Consider the following 19,049-nt stretch of genomic DNA (forward strand, 5'->3'; position numbering starts at 1 on the left):
CACCACAGTTGTTTTCCGTGGTCTTCCGGGTCTTTTGGTGTTGCTGAGCTCACTGGTGCGTTCCTTCTTTTTAAGAATGTTCCAAACAGTTGTTTTGGCCACGCCTAATGTTTTTAGAATCTCTCTGATGGGTTTGTTTTGTTTTTTTCAGCCTAATGATGGCTTGCTTCACTGATAGTGACAGCTCTTTGGATCTCATCTTGAGAGTTGAAAGCAACAGATTCCAAATGCAAATAGCACACTTGAAATGAACTCTGGACCTTTTATCTGCTCATTGTAATTGGGATAATGAGGGAATAACACACACCTGGCCATGGAACAGCCGAGAAACCAATTGTCCCATTACTTTTGGTCCCTTAACAAGTGGGAGGCACATATGCAAACTGTTGTAATTCCTACACCGTTCACCTGATTTGGATGTAAATACCCTCACATTAAAGCTGACAGTCTGCAGTTAAAGCACATCTTGTTTGTTTCATTACAAATCCATTGTGGTGGTGTATAGAGCCAAAAATGTTAGAATTGTGTTGATGTCCCAATATTTATGGACCTGGCTGTAGCTAGATGTTTTCTAGTCTCCTGGCCCCTCCTAGCCATTCTCTTCAGTGTTCAGTATGAATGTACAGTTACTTCAGACTTTGGCCAGGTATCGCGTACCACTAACTACTTTACAGTGAATTAAAGGGAAAAAAACACTAAATACCTTACATTGCACCGTTTCTTCCAATTTAATTAATTTCAACCTGTATATATATTAAAAAGTATTTATAGCCCTTGAACTTTTCCAATTTTTTTTCCAATTACACCCACAAACATAAATGTATTTTATTGGGACTTTATGTGATAGACCAACACAAAGTAGCAAGTAAATGTAAAGTAAAAAGAAAATTTTATACATGGTTTTCAACATTTTTTATAAATACAAATCTGAAAAGGGCCTGCATTTGTATTCAGTTCCCCGAGTCAATACTTTGTAGGACCACCTTTCGCTGCAATTACAGCTGCAAGTCTTTTGGGGTATGTCTCTACCAGCTTTGCACATCTAGAAGCTAAAATTGTTGCCCATTTGTCTTTGCAAAATAGCTCAAGCTCAGTCAGAGTTTAAGGAGAGCAATTTTCTAGTCTTGCAATGGGATTTAGGTCTGGACTTTGAGCCATTCTAACACATTAATATGCTTTGATCTAAACCATTCCATTGTAGTTCCGGATGTATGTTTAGGTCATTGTTTTTCTGGAAGGTGAACCCCCACCCCAGTCTAATCTTTTAAAGCTTCTACCAGGTTTTTATCCAGGATTGCCCTGTATTTAGCTCCATCCATTTTCCCATCAACTCTGACCAGCTTCCTTGTCCTTGCTTAAGAAAAACATCCCACAGCATGATGCTGCCACCACCATGTTTCACAGTGGGCATGGTGTGTTCAGGGTGATATGCAGTGTTAGTTTTCCGCCACACATAGAGTTTTGCATTTAGGCCTAAAAGTTCAACTTTGGTCTCATATGACCGTAGCAGCTACTTTCATATGTTTGCTATGACCCATACAGCTCCTTAAGAGTGACCATGGGCTTCTTGGCTACTTTTCAAATTAGTGCTTTCCTTGTCTGCGCTGTCAGTTTTGGTGGATGGCCATGTCTTGGTAGGCTTGCAGTTTTATCATACTCCTTCCATTTTCAGATGATGGATTTAACAGTGCTCTGTCAGATGTTCAGAGCTTCGGATATTTTTTATAACCTAACTCTGCTTTACACTTCTCCACAACTTTATTCCTGACCTGTCTGGTGTGTTCCTTGGTTTTCATGATGCTGTTTGATCACTAATAATCTCTAACAAACCTTTGAAGCCATCACAGAACAGCTGTAGTTATACTGAGAATAAATAACACACACGTGGACTCTATTTTCTAAGTAGGTGACTTTTGAAGACAATTGGTCACATTGGATTTTATTTAGGGGTATCAGAGCACAGGGGACTGAATACAAATGCACGCCACCTGCATCAGATGCATTAAACAAAACAAACAAATGTCCCATTATGACTTCTGTAAGTCCAACACTGCTTTTAACTCCTTAAAGGGCTTCTGTCACCCCATTAAACCGTTTTTTTTCTTTCTTTACTAATAATCCCTACACTGCGATCTCAGCATACATAAGCTAATTAATGATTTTCGTTCAGTAGAATTTGCTAAAAATCGATTTTTATAATATGTAAATTACCTTGCTACCAGCAAGTAGGGCGGCTACTTGCTGGTAGGAGCCGCATCCTCCGATCGTAATGACGCCCCCTCCGCATTGTGATTGACAGGGCCAGCGGACGGGATCTCTCTCTGCTGGCCCTGCCTGTTTTCATTCAATATCTGGCGCCTGCGCCGTGGCCGTACCTATCTTCAATCTGCGCAGGCGCACTGAGAGGCGGCCACTCACTCGGCCGCTCCATCCTCAATGCGCCTGCGCCGATGACGTCACATCTACACCCGGCGCAGGCGCATTGAGGATGGAGCGGACGAGTGAGTGGCCGCCTCTCAGTGCGCCTGCGCAGATTGAAGATAGGTACGGCCACGGCGCAGGCGCCAGATATTGAATGATAACAGGCAGGGCCAGCAGAGAAAGATCCCGTCCGCTGGCCCTGTCAATCAACAAGCGGAGGGGGCGTCATTACGATTGGAGGATGCGGCTGCTACCAGCAAGTAGCCGCCCTATTTGCTGGTAGCAAGGTAATTTACATATTATAAAAATTGATTTTTAGCAAATTCTACTGAACGAAAATCATTAATTAGCTTATGTATGCTGAGATCGCAGTGTAGGGATTATTAGTAAAGAAAAAAAAAAAACGGTTTAATGGGCTGACAGAAGCCCTTTAACCCCTTAAGGACCGGGCTCATTTTCACCTTAAGGACCAGGCCATTTTTTGGAAATCTGACCAGTGTCACTTTAAGTGCTAATAACTTTAAAACGCTTTGACTTATCCAGGCCATTCTGAGATTGTTTTTTCGTCACATATTGTACTTCATGACACTGGTAAAATGAAGTCAAAAAAAATATTTTTTTTGCACAAAAAAAATACCTAATTTACCAAAAATTTGGAAAAATTTGCAAATTTCAAAGTTTCAGTTTCTCTACTCCTGTAATACATAGTAATACCCCAAAAAATTGTGATGACTTTACATTCCCCATATGTCTACTTCATGTGTGAATTGTTTTGGGAATGATATTTTATTTTTTGGGGATGTTATAAGGCTTAGAAGTTTAGAAGCAAATCTTGAATTTTTTCAGAAATTTACAAAAACTAAATTTTTAGGGACCAGTTCAGGTCTGAAGTCAATTTGCGAGGCTTACATAATAGAAACCACCCAAAAATGACCCCATCTAAGAAACTACACCCCTCAAGGTATTCAAAACTGATTTTGCATACATTATTAACCCATTAGGTGTTGCACAAGAGTTATTGGCAAATGGGGAGGAAATTAGAGAATTTAATTTTTTTGTCTAATTTTTCATTTTAACCCATTTTTTCCACTAACAAAGCAAGGGTTAACAGCCAAACAAGATTGTATCTTTATTGCCCTGACTCTGCCGTTTACAGAAACACCCAATATGTGGCCGTAAACTACTGTACGGCCACACAGCGGGGCGTAGAGGGAAAGGTGCGCCGTATGGTTTTTGGAAGGCTGATTTTTATGGACTGTTTTTTTGACACCATGTCCCATTTGAAGCCCCCTGATGCACCCCTAGAGGAGAAACTCCCTAAAAGTGACCCCATCTAAGAAACTACACCCCTCAAGGTATTCAAAACTGATTTTACATACGTCGTTAACCCTTTAGGTGTTGCACAAGAGTTATTGGCAAATGGGGATGAAATTTGAGAATTTCATTTTTTTGCCTAATTTTCAATTTTAACCCATTTTTTCCACTAACAAAGCAAGGGTTAACAGCCAAACAAGACTGTATCTTTATTGCCCTGACTCTGCTGTTTACAGAAACACCCCATATGTGGCCGTAAACTACTGTACGGGCACACAGTAGGGCGTAGAGTGAAAGGTGCGCCGTTTGGTTTTTGGAAGGCTGATTTTGCTGGACTGTTTTTTTGACACCATGTCCCATTTGAAGCCCCCCTGATGCACCCCTAGAGTAGAAACTCCATAAAAGTGACCCCATCTAAGAAACTACACCCCTCAAGGTATTCAAAACTGATTTTACAAACGTTGTTAACCCTTTAGGTGTTGCACAAGATTTAATAGAAAATAGAGACACAATTTCAAAATTTCAAATTTTTGGCAGATTTTCCATTTTAATATTTTTTTTCCAGTTACAAAGCAAGGGTTAACAGCCAAACAAAACTCATTATTTATGGCCCTGATTCTGTAGTTTACAGAAACACCCCATATGTGGTCGTAAACAGCTGTACAGGCACACGGCAGGGCGCAGAAGGAAAGGAATGCCATACGGTTTTTGGAAGGCAGATTTTGCGGGACTGGTTTTTTTGACACCATGTCCCATTTGAAGCCCCCCTGATGCACCCCTAGAGTGGAAACTCCAAAAAAGTGACTCCATTTTAGAAACTACAGGATAGGGTGGCAGTTTTGATTGTACTAGTTTAGGGTACATATGATTTTTGGTTGCTCTATATTACACTTTTTGTGCAGCAAGGTAACAAGAAATAGCTTTTTTGGCACGTTTTTTTTTTTTGTTATTTACAACATTCATCTGACAGGTTAGATCATGGGGTAATTTTATAGAGCAGGTTGTCACGGACGCGGCGATACCTAATATGTATACATTTTTTTTTATTTATGTAAGTTTTATACAATAACTTCATTTTTAAAACCAAAAAAATGTTTTAGTGTCTCCATAGTCTAAGAGCCATAGTTTTTTCAGTTTTTGGGCGATTATCTAGAGTAGGGTCTCATTTTTTGCGGGATGAGATGACGGTTTGATTGGCACTATTTTGGGGTGCATATGACTTTTTGATCGCTTGCTATTACACTTTTTGTGACGTAAAATGGCAAAAAATGGCTTTTTTTACACTGTTTTTATTTTTATTTTTTTACGGTGGTCATCTGAGGGGTTAGGTCATGTGATATTTTTATAGAGCCGGTCGATACGGACGCGGCGATACCTAATATGTATACTTTTTTTTTATTTATGTAAGTTTTACACAATGATTTCATTTTTGAAACAAAAAAAAATCATGTTTTAGTGTTTCCATAGTCTAAGAGCCATAGTTTTTTTCAGCTTTTGGGCGATTATCTTGAGTAGGGTCTCATTTTTTGCGGGATGAGATGACGGTTTGATTGGTACTATTTTGGCGTACATGCGACTTTTTTGATCACTTTTATTACCTTTTTTGGGAAGCAAGGTGGTCAAAATTTCAATTTTCTCATAGTTTTTATTTTTTTATTTTTATGGCGTTCACCGTGCGGGGAAAGTAACATGACCATTTTATAGATCAGGTCGTTACGGACGCGGCGATACCTAATATGTGTAGTTTATTTTATTTTTTTAATTTTTATTCAGTGATAAATGTTTTTTTTTTTATCTTAACTTTTTTCACTTTTTTTTTACATTTTTGTGACCCAGACCCGCTTGGTTCTTGAAGATCCAGTGGGTCTGATGTCTGTATAATACAGTACAGTACAATATATATTGTTCTGTACTGTATTTTACTTACACTGAACAGATCTATGCTTTTAGCATAGATCTGTTCAGCACCATGGACAGCAGGACGCCTGAGCAGGCGTCCTGTTGCCATGGGAACCTTCCCCGTCTGCTCAGAACTTCGCAGACGGGGAAGGGTAAGCACGGGGCTGAGGGGGGCTCTCTGGGGGCTCTCTCCCTCTCCATCGGGGGGCTGCAAAGGCACAGCAGCCCCCCGATGGAGAGGGAGTGAGCTCCCTGACCGATGACAGTTAACTTTTTCCATACAGCGGTCCGTACGGACCGCGGTATGGAAAGGGTTAAACGGCTGACATCTGCACAGATGTCAGCCGTTTATACCAGGGTGCCAGCAATGTGCTGGCACCCTGGTATAACCACTAGAAGCCAACGATCATTCATGGGGAGGCGGGCGGGGGATCGCGATCCCGCCTGCCGCACCGCCCGCCTCCCGCAACGCCCCCACCGCCTGCGACACCCCCCCCCCGCACCACCCGCCGGCATCAAATCATGCAGGGGTGCAGGGGGGGGGGGTGAAAAATATATATTTTAGCCACTCTAAAGTTTCTGATCCCCGCGGTCAGGGACCGCGGGCATCAGAAACTGCAAAAAGCGCAGCAAACCGCAGGTCTGAATTGACCTGCGGTTTGCTGCGATCGCCGACACGGGGGGTCACATCACCCCCCCTGGCGTTGTCACAGGATGCCGGCTGAAGGATTTCAGCCGAAATCCCGTTCCGTTTAACCCCTCGGGCGCCGGAATCCCGATTTAAAAGTTAGGACGTACCGGTACGTCCTTGGTCCTTAAGGACTCGGGAAATAGGGCGTACCGGTACGTCCTATGTCCTTAAGGGGTTAAAGACCCTGACATTTTTCACCTTAAGGACCAGGCCAATTTTAGCAAATCTGACATGCGTCACTTTATGTGTTAATAACTTTAAAACGCTTTTACTTATCCAGGCCATTCTAAGACTTCTCGTCACATATTGTACTTCATGACAGTGGTAAAATTGAGTAAAAAAAAATAATTTTTATTTATAAAAAAATACAAAATTTACCAAAAAGTTAGAAAAATTTTCAAATGTCAATTTCTCTACTTTTATAATAGATAGTAATACCTCCAAAAATAGTTATTACTTTACATTCCCCATACAGTATGTCTACTTTATGTTTGGATCATTCTGATAATGATATTTTCTTTTTTGGGGACTTTAGAAGACTTAGAAGTTTAGAAGCAAATCTTAAAATTTTTAAAAACATTTCCAAACCCCAATTTTTTCAGGTCAAGGTCAGTTATGAAGTCACTTTCTGGGGCTTACATATTAGAAACCACCCATAAATCACCCAGAAATGAAATTTCAAAACTTAACTTATTTTTTTTTGCAGATTTTTAATTTAATACGATTTTGTTCTGAATCAGGAGTTTACAGAAACACCCTATGTGTGCTCAAAAACTGATGTATGGGCGCACAGCAGGCTTCAGAGTGGAAGGAGCACCATATGGCATTAGGAGAGTGGATTTAGCTGGAATGGTAATTGGGAGCTATGTTGCATGTGAAGACACCCTGAGGTGGCCCTACGGTGGAAACCCCCAAAAAAAAAAAAAAAAGTGACCCCATTCCGGAAACTACACCCCTCAAAGAAAATTTCAAGGTGTGTAGTGAGCACTTTGACCCATCGGGCGGTTCAAAGAATTAGGAAACGCTTGGCTATGAAAATGAAAAAGAAAAAAAATTTCCAGAAAAAGTTGCTTTACACCCACATTTTTCCCTTTCACAAGAGGTAACAGGACAAAATACACCCCACATTGTGTTCCCCATTTCCCCCCGAATACGCCAACACCCCATGTGTGCTCAAAAACTGATGTATGGGCACATAGCGAGCTTCAGAGTGGAAGGAGCACCATATGGCGTTAGGAGAGCGGATTTAGCTGGAATGGTCATTGGGAGCTATGTCACATGTGAAGACACCCTGAGGTGGCCCTACAGTGGAAACCCCCAAAAAGTGACCACATTCCGGAAACTACACCCCTCAAGGAATATGTCAAGGTGTGTAGTGAGCACTTTGACCCATCAGGTGTTTCACAGAATTGAAAAATGCTTGGCTGTGAAAATGAAAAATTAAATTTTTTTCCAGTTAAAGTTGCTTTACACCCACATTTTTCACTTTCCCAAGCGGTAACAGGAAAAAATGCACCAAAAATGTTGTTCCCCATTTCCCTCCGAATGCTCCAACAGCCCATATGTGCTCAAAAACTGATGTATAGGCGCGCAGCAGGCTTCAGACTGGAAGGAGCACCATATGGCGTTAGGAAAGCAGATTTAGCGGGATTGGTAATTGGGAGCTATGTCGCATGTGAAGACACACTGAGGTGGCCCTACAGTGGAAACCCCCAAAAAGTGACCCCATTCCGGAAACTACACCCCTCAAGGAATATTTCAAGGAGTGTAGTGATCACTTTGACCCATCGGGCGTTTCACAGAATTAGGAAACGCTTGGCTGTGAAAATGAAAAATTACTATTTTTTTTCCAGAAAAAGTTGCTTTACATCCACATTTTTCACTTTCACAAGGGATAACAGGACAAAATGCACCCTATATTTTGTTCCCCATTTCCCCCCAAATACACCAACACCCAATATATGCTCAAAAAAGGATGTATGGACGCATGGCAGGGCTCTAGAGTCAAACAGCTAAACATAGATTTTGTTGACCTGAATTGGCAGACATGTATTTTAGGTGCCATGTCGCATTAAATAAATTCCTGAGGTCCCCGGAAATGAAAAACCCCAAGTGACCCCATTTCAGAAAGAGGACCCCCATATGAACATTTTAAGTGGTAGAAAGGGTAATTTTCAGCAAACAGGTGTTCCACAGAAGACAGAAATACTTGGAAAGTATTTCAAAGCACATATTTGTGAGAAAAAAAAATTACTAGCAGACATCCATTTTTTTTTTCACAAGGGGTGAAAGGAGAGCATGCACCCCAGGTTGTGTTCCCTATTTTCTCCCCATTCAGGAAACACTCCATATGTGCTTGTAGCCTGCTCTACTGGCGCACAGCAGGCAAATGGCAAAATATGAATTTTGCTGACAGGCCTGAATTGGCAGGAAATGGATTTTAAGTGCCATGTCACATTAAATAAATTCCTGAGGTCCCCAGAAATAAAATAAAAAACAAGAAGTGACTATATTTCGGAAAGAGCACCCCCATACGAACATTTTAAGTGGTGGAAAGGGTACTTTTCAGCAAACAGATGTCTCACAGAAGGCAGAAATACTAGTAAAAGGTTTTCAAAGCACACATTTATAAAAATGAAAAATTACTAGCAGACCCCAATTTTTCACTTTCACAAAGGGTTAAAGGAGAAAATGCACCCCAGTATATGTTCACCATTTTCTCCCCTTTGTGCAAACACCCCATATGTGCTTGTAGCCTGCTGTATTGGCGCATAGCAGGTCTCTAGAGGCAAAGTGCAAAAACAGTTTTTTGCAGGCCTGAATAAACAGACATGTATTTTAGGTGCCATGTCACATTAAATACATTTCCTGAGGTCCCCAGAACTGAAAAACCCCAAGAAGTAACCCTATTTTGGAAAGAGCACCCCCGTACGAACATTTAAAGTGGTGGAAAGGGTACATTTCAGTAAACAGGTATCTCACAGAAGGCAGAAATACTAGAGAAAGGATTTCAATGCACACATTTATAAAAATTAAAAATTATTAGCAGACCCCAATTTTTCACTTTCACAAGGGGTTAAATGAGAAAATGCACCCATTATATGTTCCCCATTTTCTCCCCTTTTTACAAACACCCCATATGTGCTTGTAGCCTGCTGTATTGGCGCATAGCAGGTCTCTAGAGGCAAAGTGCCATGTCACATTAAATCAATTTCCTGAGGTCCCCGGAAATGAAAAAAACCCCAAGAAGTGACCCCATTTCGGAAAGAGCACCCCCGTACGAACAGGTGTTTCACAGAAATGAATATGTAGTGGTTGGTGAAAAGTGGATATGTAAGCTATGCGGACTAAATAAGAGCTAAAAAGTGGCAAAACTACAGGGTACATCATGGATGAAATTAAATTAATACTCCATGGATAAGTGTTAGATTTTGAAGCACTCCTGCATGCACAGGCCAGGTTTTTCAGGCCAGGTTTCGCAATGGTAAATTGTGTCTTTCCTTATTCCCCCTTTGAAACACACCCTGCATCTTTTTTGGGTCCTTCCCTTCCTTGCTGTCTGGGGGACTTGACCTGGAAAATGTTGCCCTGGTACAACACGGGCACCATAACTTCTAAGTTAGAAGTACTGAGACCCTCCCCGACCTGGCTTTGAAAAATTAGGGCCTTGATAACCACCTCTTGGAACTGAAGGAAAGTTCCTCTGTGGCCTGCAGAATGAAATAGCACGTACACATTGCACATTGCCATAATTACAATGTGTACGGACAGCTTTTTGTACATCACTTTCGTTTTTTCGTGTGGCACTGTAGGGCTTCTTGATCTGCAAGATCCACCCCTTCCATGTGCCTGTTGTAGTCCAGGATACAAACTGGTTTGGGGGTAGTGGTTGTGGAAGCTCGTACAGGAGCAGGGGAGCTGGCATTAGTGTGAATGGTTGTAAGTACAAGGACATCCCTCTTGTCCTTGTACTTAACCACCAGCATGTTCTCATTGCGGAGAGCCCTACTTTCACCCATTCTCAGTGGATGCACTACCAGGGATCTAGGGAGGCCTCTCTGATTTTTGCGCACTGTGCTGCAAGCCACAGTACCTCTGGCAGTTAGGGACCTGATTAGGGGTATGCTGGTATAATAGTTATCCACATAGAGGTGGTAACCCTTATCCAGCAGTGGGTGCAGTAATTCCCACACAGTCTTCCCACTAACTCCTAGGACAGGGGGGGAGGAGGGGAGGAGGGGAGGAGGGGAGGAGGGGGGGGAGGCATTCTTGGGTTTTTATCCTGGAATCTTTCCCTTCATAAATGCTGAATTTGTGGGTGTACCCGGAGCAACTCTCACAGAGTTTGTATATTTTTATGCCATACCTTGCCCGTTTGTTAGGCAGGTACTGGTGGAATCTAATCCTCCCTTTGAACAGTAATAGGGACTCATATACACATGCATTTTTCTCTGGGTTGTACACCTCAGCAAACTTGGTGCTGAAGTGGTCAATAACAGGCCTAACTTTGAACAGAAGGTCAAATGTTGGGTCGTTTTGGGGTGGGCACTGTGCATTGTCATTGTAGTGTAGGAATTTCTTAATGGACTCAAATTGCTTCCGGGTCATGGTCTGACTTTAAATTGGAGTCTGGTAGACTCCAATATTGCTTAACGTTTGTTTTTTTACTACGCCCATATGCAGCACAAGTCCCCAACACTTCATAATCTCTGCTGCATCTACTGGGGTCCAACCTAGGGTTCTAGCGTATGGTGGAAGTAGGGTTCTGGGAAATAAATTGTTGGGCGTATAAATTGGCTTGGGCCACCATTAAATTTACAAAAAAAATAAGATTTTGAAAAAATCTAGCTCAGTGAAGCTTGCACAATCTATCAGAATTCCTGAGTTACCCACAAACTCAGGAATTTGGGGCTGATATTCGTCAGGGGGTTTCGTCCATATGGGATCACTCTGGGGGCTACCTCCTCTGCTACCCTGGGGCGCCTTCTAGAGGGTCGCTCATCAGCGGATGATGATGATGATGAGGCGGTAGAAGAGTAGAGGAAAGTGGCATCCTCTTCTCCCTCACTGGCAGACTCAGTATCAGAGGCAAGCATGGTGTATGCCTCTTCAGCTGAGTACACTTGTTGGGATAAACGGGCCATTTTTATTTTATTGGGGTGTGACGTGTGAAACGTGTAAACCTTTATTTAGTGTGGGGTGTGCATGTAGTGTTTTCACACGTGAAGGGGCTTGTAATAAATTAGAAATATAGAGAAAAGGAGTAGAGAAAAAAAATTGTTAAAAATAGTCTTTTCTGCAAAAAAAAAGTATTTTCTGCACAAAAAAGTCTATGCTGCACAAAAAAGTATTTTCTGCAGCAAAAAAAAACCTTGCAGTGCAAAATGAGCAGATGTGATCAGTAATGGCGGTCACAGTTTGCACTCAGAAAAAGTGGCGCAGAGCTGTAAAATAGTAAAAAAAAAAATATACCACAAAAAGTGCACGGACCAAATGGCATCTGTAAAAAAAGGATGGGGGGGGGGGGGGCGGGAAGGGACATGGACAGAGGGTGGTTTAGGGATGAAAATGGAAAAAAAATCTGTGCAGCTATTCCAGATTTTCTTCTTTCTTCTTCTTTTCATCTTTCTTCTTCTTTTCAGCAGGAATGGTGTTAAAACACTGTGGTGGTGCACCACAATTCCCACCAAGCCACAAGCAGCACAGAAAGGCACAGAAACTCTCTGCATGCAGTCGCCAGCTAGAATGGCTGCATGCAGGGAAGTTCTGCCTCTTCCTGTGCAGATATAGCGCTGCCATTGGCTGGAGCGTTGTTCCAGCCAATAGCAGCGCTGGCAGGTGACCCAAAACACTGCTGTCCCCTGCCTGGCCTAGTAGGAAACAGGTGCTGACTTGTTCAGCACCGGTCACCTCCAGATGACACCCCCCACCCCCCCTGCAGCTTCGTATCGCAGCCGTAGCTGCGATGCACTTGCCTAAAGAATACAGCCAATAGCAGCGATCGGGGCTGCAGGGGAGTGGTTCAGCACCATGCTGCCCTTACCTGGCATGGCTGCCTGCCGGTAAGGGCAGGCATGGTGCCGCGATTCCCCCCAATCCTTCCCCAGAGTGCCACGGACCTTGCGCCGTACATGTACAGCGCTGGTCCTTAGGTCACGGACATCTGCGCCATACATGTACGGCTAGGGTGGTCACTGGCTTCACCCTAGAAAGCCGGACTGACCCAAACCACACCCACAATGCCCCAAACCACACCCACAATGATCAAAATCACGCTTTCAAACGGCATGAAGCCACGCCCCTGTATCCGTGAAGCCACGCCCCTACCATTGGCTGGAAAAACACGGGGGAGGAGAGGGAAGAAGTTTGTGAATGGAAGGTGAGCAGGGGCAGCCGGGGTGCTTCTCTCCCCCTCAGTCAGCCACAGGGAGTCATTTCTGCGGCTCTAGTGACTGACTGGGGGTGAGAGAAGCCTCGGTCAGTTGCTGCAGCTTACGCTCAGACAGCACAATGCTGCTGTCTGAGCCTGAGCCACTGAAAAGGAGGACATCCCTGCGTCCGTCCAGGCACTGCGCCGGACGGAGGACAGGGAGCCTGAAAACCGGACTGTCCGGCCTAAAACCGGACGTCTGGCCACCCTATGTACGGCGCGGGTCCTTAGGGGGTTAAATAACATTGCTGTTATCATAGAGGTCCTTTGCCAAACCAAAAACTTTGCTAAACCCTATATCTAGTCTCAGTATACACTTACATACACATGTATCAATCTCAATTATTTGTTCAATATTTGGCCCATATATGTGATAACATTTAAAAAATAAAAACGTATACATAAAGTAAGTTACACCTCATATCGATCCTTATCACATTAAATGAACAATGGCAATTCAAATTTTCCAATGATCTTCGATAGCCTTTGTCACATGATAACATTGTAATATGTATCACTTCCTTTTAGTTTTATTACATCGGTATACTCATTACACATGTATTTTGGTTCATACTGCACGTCATATCCTTTGGTAATTTGGTTTTCATCTGGACTCAGTTTTCCCAATGCTCACAGTAGCCCCACAGCATTCTCTCAGCTTTCCCTAGACTATGTGATGACACATTCATCGGTCACATGGCCTAGCTCAGCCTTGTTAAAGTGAATGGGGCTCAGCTGCAATACCAAGGACAGCCACTCTACAGTGTATGGCACTGTGCTTGGTGAGCAGGGAGAAGGTCAGTGCCCTCTTAAACAGCAGTATGAATCCCCCATTGTGCTGCTCAGACCACATTCCTGAGTGATCTCAGAGACATGCGTGATGCACGTATAAGGGTACGGTTTTTAGCTATGTGTGAATATGAATACATGAAAATGTGAATGAGTATAAAACAAGAAAGTGCAGTACAATGTTTATTTTTTATATTGCGCATTGAGGATTTTTATTTTTTCTGATTGAGCTCTACATTTTTTTTATTGAATTCAATAAAGCGTTTCTCATGGGCTCTTCATGTGTTCATGTCTATATTGTCAGATGTGTTCTTTTTAATGTTTGTGGTTAAGTGTTATATGTTAAATGTTCTGGTAACACCAGAGATCTGTCCTCATGAACAGTTAAGTGTCGACTGACTGAAAGAGGGAGAATCACACCATCCGACTAGAAGGGGTGAACTTAGAGGGGAGTGAGGAGGACAGGATGGACGTCACAGACACATAGACAGCCCTTGTGTCCATCCCCTAGTTACAAGACATCCTCATGAAAGGTGAGAAGTCCTTTGTCCCTTTGTGAAAAAAAAAGTCTATTCATTTTAAAATCATGAAAAGCTGGGTACTTCTGCAAACCAAAATCCCAAAGGGTATTAAATGCAGAATACACTATACAACACATTAGTAAACCACAAAACAGCATTGGGTATCTTAGAAGGGTCATGATGAATAAAAATTATATTCATGGTTTTGTGTTTTTTTTAAAGTTAAGCTAAGATAATTGGTTAAAAGGTTTAAATTGAAAAAGATACTCATGAATTGCTATCGTTTAATGTGTTGAAGGATAAAGAAAAGGTTCTCTATTAGTTGTAAGATTGATATAAGATTGATTTAAAGTATTATTACAAATTGTGTAATAGTAATCTTAATATACAGATAATTAGACTAGGTTTAGAGTTGATCAAAGTCTATTTTGCTTTGGCAGAGGACATCTATGGTACCATTGGAAATTGTTATTTTAATACAGTGTTGGACCAACAACAGTTCATGGACTTTTGTTTGTTTTTATTGATCAATTTGAAGCAGGGGTGGAGTGGTAACCCATCAACAGCTTTTCCTGATATGAACTGAGTTTAAAACTATGGACTGAGTTTTTTGACAAGTACATCTGACCAGGATACGGGTATACGCTGATGCCTAATTATGCAATGACTGGGTCAGGTGTAGATGATAGTCTATAGTTTGTTCGTGACGCCAATTGCAGCGTGCACAGGGTACTATAAGAGGGCCCTCCCAAGGTGTTATAACGCCCGTCCCAGGTTAGGAATGCCAGAGTGGTGTAATGGCCTATAATGTCTCTATAGGTGGTGATAATTGTGTCAACGGTGTCTCCTACCTGGGTACGGCTGGACTTCTGGCTCCTGGCTCACTTGCAATAAATTTGAGTGTAGTGATAGTAGGAGTAATAGAGGAATTTTGCAGCAGAAATTATGTTCAGATTTTTAGGTGAAGTTCAAACTTTTCTTTACTGAAGGTAACTTGAATCCAAACATAATACAGTTTTGGTCTTTGGCCCAGAAGGTTTTGGCAATGGTTGGCAGGAATTGATCTTCTGCACTATAAATCTGGAGCTGGCAGGATAAGACGTCTGTTTAGTAGCTCTGAAACTGTGACAGGAATTTATCTTCTGTGCTTTTCTATATCTTCTGCTTTGTGGGGACTGACTAGCTAAGGAGGAATATGGCTTCTCCTAGGTCTCTGGACTTGGCTCACAGATATATTCTCAGGGAATGCTTTCATCCTGGAACTCTGGAGGTTGTCTGCTTTCTGCATCCAGCTGAGGCTAAAGGTTCTCAGGCTGGGTATATGATCAATGTCTCAGCCGAGACAAGATCCTGGATTTCTTCCCTATACAGTGGGACTCCTGCACACACACATCCTACCCCTAAGACACAGTTTCCGGTGACCTTACTGCCACCCAACAAGAAAAAGACTTCAACCACTAGTCGGCCATGCTAAACATGGCCTTGCTGCTTGTACTACTGCTGTCCCGGGGTGGACCTCAAAGGTAATAATATGCCTATGACTTCCTGACCAACCAGCAGGGCTGATGCAAAGATCTGCAGAACAGTGAGGGGAGGAGTTCCTAGTGTAAAAGCTCCTCCTACAGACAAGGTAATGGACTGTCATCCACTGTCACCCACACCCACGGATAAGAGGCTCTGAGACCTGTACTGTCATTACACCTGCAAAACCCCTTCACATCAACACAAGTAATAGACTAAACAGATGCACAGAACACCCTTTTAACATTGTCATTCTGTGTAATAATGTGCCTTGTAAATGTAGTACCCATCCCCCCCATTGTGCTGATAAGACCACAATCCTGAGTGATGTCAGAGACATGCAGGATGCACACTGGAGAAGGGGCTGAAGGGAATAACTGTGGTCTGCATTAACAATTAATTGAGATTCTACCAGGCACTTCATCCCAGGTAGGAAGTATGTATTGATTTGCCCTATCTCTTGTACACCCTAAGGTGTCGGTCATGTGTTATAGCATGACTTGATAGACAGCCATGTGTTATAGCATGATCGACCGGATCCCTATCTCATATTTAGGCTAGTGATGTTTATTTACTTTTTATTTTTTATTTTGTATGGGATTCATTTGTGTTATCGTATATTTAATCACACTTCGTACATATATTTATTCATTTAGCCTGCGTAAGCTTATTCATTCTCAAATCTTTTGAATTCATGTTACGTTGCACATTTAAAATAAAATTTCTGTCCCCTTATAAATGCTACTTTTCGTGGTTCTTCCTTCCTTTTACCATAATTTTTCCTTAATTGGCAGACAATACTTAAAAACACCCTGAATGAAGGTCTTCAGCACGTCCCAAACGCTGTGAATTTGCATGAAACTATAATTAGTGGCCCAGAAAAATTTAATCTGTTCAATAAAATTGTGATAGTCGATAACAGACAGCCAATGTGAGTTTCATCTAAAAGGTAGGTTCCCCCCTCACCTGGCCTGGAAAGTAAATAATTCCAGGGCTAAAGGAGTATGATCAGACACAGCCTTTACCTCATATCTTATATTCTTTATAAAAATTCAAGGGATTTTCTGAGACTTTAATGCTGATGACCTATTCTCAGGATAGGTCATCAGTATGGGATCAGTGGGGGTCCGACACCCATGCCAATTAGTTTTTTGAGAAGGCAGCGATGCTCGCAGTAGCGCTGCAGCTATCTCTCAGCTTTCTAGGCCAGTAATTACACGTTCTTCGGTCACATGGCCTATGTGCAGCTCAGCCCCATAGAAATGTATGGGGCTGAGCACGATGCCAAGGACAACCGCTATACAATGTACAGCACTGTGCTTGGTGAACACGGAAAAGGCAGCGGCACTCAAAGGAGCGCCTATGCCTTCTCAAACAGCTGATCGGCGGGGGTCCTGGGTGTCAGACCCTCACTGATCTTGGAAAAGTCTTTTAAGTATTTAGCATTAATTAATGCCAGGTCAATTCGAGATAGGGATCCCCCGAATTAAAAAAAAACAAGAATATGCTCACCCGTTGTGGTTTCTAGCTCTCCAAGCTTCGACAAATCCATTTTTGCAACAGAATCTGGCGAGTGGAGAGCCATGAGCCACAATGGGTGAACTACCTTCCCTAACCAAGAACCAACCTAATCTGGAATCCATTACACAATTTAAATCTCCAATAATTAGTGCAATACAATCCTATTTTTGCTCCATAAACGATAAAAAAGACCCAATATATGCAAAGAACAGGGAGGGGTATACAGTATCGCACAAAAGTGAGTATACCCCTCACATTTTTGTAAATGTTTTATTCTATCTTTTCATGGGACAACACTGAAGATATGACACTTTGATACAATGTAAAGTAGTCAGTGTACAGCTTGTATAACAGTGTAAATTTGGTGTGCCCTTAAAATAACACACATCCATTAATGTCTAAACTGATGACAACAAAAGTGAGTACACCCCTAAGTGAAAATGGTCAAATTGTGGCCACTGGAAGTTCAACATGGCACCTCATGGCAAAGAATTATCTGAGGATCTGAAAAAAGAATTGTTGCTCTACATAAAGATGGCCCAGGCTATAGGAAGATTGCCAACACCCTGAAACTGAGCTGCAGCACGGTGGCCAAGACCATACAGCGGTTTAACAAGACAGGTTCCACTCAGAAAAGGCCTCAAAATGGTTGACCAAAGCAGTTGAGTGCGCGTGATAAGCATCACATCCAGAGGTTGTATAAGTGCTGCCAGCATTGTTGCAGAAGTTAAAGGGGTGGGGGGAGGGGTCAGCCTGCCAGTACTCAGACCATATGCTGCACACTGCATCAAATTAGTCTGCGTGGCTGTCGTCCCAGAAGGAAGCCTCTTCTAAAGATGATGCACAAAAAAGCCTGCAAATAGTTTGCTGAGGACAAACAGACCAAGGACCTGGATTACTAGAACCATGTCCTGTGTGTGGCGGCAAGGAGTACAAAGACAAGTGTGTCTTGCCTACCGTCAAGCATGGTGGTTGGACTGTCATGGTTTGAGGCTGCATGAGTGCTGCCAGCTGTGGAGAGCTACAGTTCATTGAGGGGACCATGAATGTCAACATGAACTGTGACATACTGAAGCAGAGCATGATCCCCTTCCTTTGGAAACGGCCACAGAGCAGTATTCCAACATGATAATGACCCCAAACACACCTCCAAGATGACCACTGCCTTGCTAAAGAAACTGAGGATAAAGGTGCTTGACTGACCAAGCATGTCTCCAGACCTAAACCCTATTGAGCATCTGTGGGGCATCCTCAAACGGTAGGGGGAGGAGTGTTGAGGGACGTGTTGGATTTAAATATATATGCATATATGCCCTTACATATATGCATGTATATTGGCCCTTTTGCATGGGCCGGTCCAGGTGGTATGGGTGTATACATAGAGATGTATGTATGCCCCCTTGTCAGCATACATCTCTATGTATAATATATCCATATGCAGGTGGGCTTATTACTGCCCATTTATGATATTGTGTATATGTACATGCATGTAGATGTGCCCTAAACATCTATATGGATGTATATACCTAAGTATCCCCAGGTTGTGTAGTGTGTATATGTGTACATATATATATATATATATATATATATATATATACGTATATTGATCAGCCTGGTTCGTTTATGACGTGGGAGTGTGTGATGTTATGTTGTAGCAGCTTGGGCAGGAAGTCCTTTGTTTCAGTTCTAGCATTCCGTCACACGACCCCACGATGATGTCATCACCCTCCTGTTGAAGAAGGAGGAGGGGGCTGCTTTTGGGCTATAAAACCCCAAGCAGGGCAGAGGTGCGGCCTCTTGGATACCTGGACTGCAATGAGAGACACATGTGAGCTGCTCCCTGAAGGAAGAGAGGACACATGGCCCTGAGGATGGCTGAGTAACCCTTTCCCTCCAGACCCCTAATACACCTGCCCTGATTCACCCCTTCCCTGCCACCAAC

The sequence above is a fragment of the Bufo bufo genome, chromosome 5 (assembly GCF_905171765.1).
Source record: "Bufo bufo chromosome 5, aBufBuf1.1, whole genome shotgun sequence".
In the NCBI taxonomy this organism is placed as follows: domain Eukaryota; kingdom Metazoa; phylum Chordata; class Amphibia; order Anura; family Bufonidae; genus Bufo; species Bufo bufo.